Source organism: Stegostoma tigrinum, chromosome 12, assembly GCF_030684315.1.
Source record: "Stegostoma tigrinum isolate sSteTig4 chromosome 12, sSteTig4.hap1, whole genome shotgun sequence".
Classification (NCBI taxonomy): Eukaryota; Metazoa; Chordata; class Chondrichthyes; order Orectolobiformes; family Stegostomatidae; genus Stegostoma; species Stegostoma tigrinum.
Genome location: NC_081365.1, coordinates 51576366 through 51579523, shown reverse-complemented (window position 1 = coordinate 51579523; position 3158 = coordinate 51576366). Strand labels below are relative to the sequence as shown.

At 39.2% G+C, this 3158-nt stretch overlaps 1 non-coding gene across 1 annotated transcript; it reads right to left on the bottom strand.

Annotated features, from left to right (window-relative positions):
- Window positions 1-243: 243 nt before the first annotated feature.
- On the bottom strand, window positions 244-348 carry LOC125457367 (U6 spliceosomal RNA). Its single transcript, XR_007248607.2, has one exon. It is a non-coding gene; the product is annotated as a U6 spliceosomal RNA (small nuclear RNA).
- Between the last annotated feature and the right edge of the window lie 2810 nt (window positions 349-3158).

Below are 3158 nucleotides of genomic sequence, written 5' to 3'. Positions count from 1 at the left end.
ACCCAGACCTATCCCCCTATAGCCCACACACCCCTGAACACTACGGGCAATTTAGCATAGCCAATCCACCTAGCCTGCACATCTTTGGACTAGGGGAGGAAACTGGAGCACCTGGAGGAAACCCATGCAGACATGGGGAGAATGTGCAAACTCTGTGCAGACAGTTATCCAAGGCTGGAATTGAACCCAGGTCCCTGGCGCTGTGAGGCTGCACTGCTAACCACTGAGCCACCGTGCCACCCAAAAAAAATGGAATGCTTCACAAATTTGCATGTCATCCTTGATAAGTGGCCATGCTAACCTTCTCTGTTGAGACCAGAACTTACCGTCTGCAACACTCAGAAACGCATAACTTCAGGTCAGTACAATTAAACGCAAAAGTACTGTTCACGCAGTCCTAAAATAATTGTTTCCTTGTAAATTATGGCATCTTATCACCTAGTTCCCCATGAAAACATTTTAAATGGTGTCATATTCTATCTTGATGCAACAGGGATGAGACTGTGAAAAAAGGGTTTATACATTTGTCAATTTTTACTTAATTGTTTCTCTCAATATGTCTGAAAAATTGGCCGACCAGGTCATGGTACTGAAAATATGAAATTTCATTCTTCCAGAACATTGTGGAAATCTATGTTAATGTTTAGCCAAATCTTCCATTACTTCCCTTTTTTATTTTTTTTCTTACCTGATTCACCATTGAATATACTCTGATTATGTACATTTTCTGATTTAGACGCCATTCCAATCATTAGTCTACCTCAATCTTTTGAAGGAGATCTATTAGCTGTCAACATCATTGGTTGAATAGTAATTACAAGTTCTTATGGACGAGAAAGAAAACAGGCCACCTAGCCTTCATAGATCTGACAGTTAAATTAAGTGTGTGTCTTAGTAGCAGGGGTTGGCTGGCTGATTTATGATGCCAAGTGATGTAAACAGCATGGGTTCAATTCCTGCACTGGCTGAGGTTACCATGAAGGATCATTCTTCTCAAACACTCCTCTAACCTAAGGCATGATAATCCTCAAGTTAGGAAACTACCAGGCATGTTTCTGTAATAAGAGAGTAGACCTATGGGCCAATAAGGCTATGATGACTTCAACTTTATATAGTAACTTAATAACCTTGACACTAATATATGCCTGTGAGATTAGAAGAAATTTGTATGCAAGATAACTATTAGCAAATGGAATGCTCTGCCACAAAGTGGTCCTTTTGCTTTTTTTGCAGAAAATCTGAAGAAATATGTGAAGCAGAAGAAGGTTGATGAATGGGTGTGGAAAGGAACCAGTGCAGTGGGATTTGATTCAGAATACTTATTTCACTTTGGTTAGAGTATGGAATGCCCTGCCTGGAGATGCTAAGGGGCAAGTTCATTTGAGGCATTAAAAACCATTGAATAATTACTTGGATAAAAATAATGTTCAAGGATATGGTAAAATAGCAGGAGATTGGCACTCAGTAATGGTACTCAATTAATGACCATCTTTTGTATTTTGTTTTGACATTCAGAATACTTTCGACAAAATTCCACACTAGGACTTAGCATATTGACTTGGAGAGAAACTGGTTAGCCGCAGGAAACAAAGAATTGGAATCAATGGATGTTTTCTTAAATGGTGGGCAGTGACTAATGGTGTACCATAAGGATCGGTGCTAACTGCCCAGCCACACACAATATATATGGATGATTTGGATAAGTGAATTAAACATTATATTTCCAAATTTGGCAGAGAACACAACACTGGGTGGAATGGTGACCTGTGAGAAGGATGTAGATATGCCTCAGTGTGAATTCAATAAGATGAATGAGCGAGCAAATGCATGACAGATGCAGTATAATGTGGACACATGCAAAATTTCCACTCAAGTAGCAAAAGCGGGAAGGCAGATTTTTATCCTGTCTATAAAATGAGAGAGTGCAAAGTGCAACATCAGCTGCATGTTCTCTGAAACCTTCAATGAAGCATGCAAGTGCAACAGGCAGTCACGAGGACAAATACTGTGTTGACCTTCAAATGAAGATAATTTGAGTATAAGAGCAGGGATATCTTGCTGCAAATATATAGGTGAGACCAATCGTGGTATGTTGGGTACAATTTTGGTCTCCTTATCTGAGGAAGGATGTCCTTGATATAGAGAGTATGCAGCAATGGTTTACAGTTAGACTGATTCCTGGGATGGCTGGCATGATGTATGAGGAAATGTTGAATTAGTTTGGATTGTATTCACTGGAGTTGAAACGAATTAGGTGAGATCTCGTTGAAATGAATAAAATTCTAACATAAGTAGACAGGATGCAAGACAAATGTTCCTGATAATGAGGAGTTCTGAATTAGGTGTCATGGTCTAATGATATGGGATAAACTATTTAGAACTAAGATGAGGAGAAATGTCTTCACCTAGCGAGTGGTAAGCCTGTCGAATTGACTGCCACAGAAAGCAATCGAGGCCAAAATCTTGTGTGATTTCAAGGAGGAGTTGGGTAAAGCACTTTAGGCTAAAGAGTTCAAAGGGTATAGGAGGAAAGTGGGAGCAGGCTATTGAATGGCTCATTAGCTCTGATCATAACGAATGATAGAATTGACTCCAACGGTCAAATGACCTGCTCCTCCTATTTTCTATGTTTCTTCTGCACTGTAATAATTCTGTGATGCTGTAAAATGACCTTATTCTGTGATGCAAATTGTACTTCGCTGAACCTGCTTACTATTCTGCAGATACCAGAAATGTTGTTGAAACTTAGCTATACGTGAGATTAACTTAACTGTGAGTAGTTTAGAACCATGTTCATTGACCTCAGAATTTGGCTTTTTCTTTTTTGGTATTATTCCTCAACTCCTTCATTTTCCACTTGTTCATCTGAATAAATCAGAAACCCAAAATCATGGAAATATTGAAAAGAGGGACAGGAATCCGCCATTTGGTCTTTGAACCAGCTGTAACATTCACTCTGATCATGTCTGATAGTCTAACTCAGACTTTATCCCTATAAAGTCTTTTATTACAAGTTAAAGCTAATTGAAAGTATACCTGTTGAGGAAAGGCACCTTGTCCCACTTGAATGCTATTGGTCCCAGAATGTTGACTGCCGAGCTTTGCAGTCCAAAATTTAGCTAACCTCTATTTCTGAGTTATGTGGTTTCTTTCGTGCA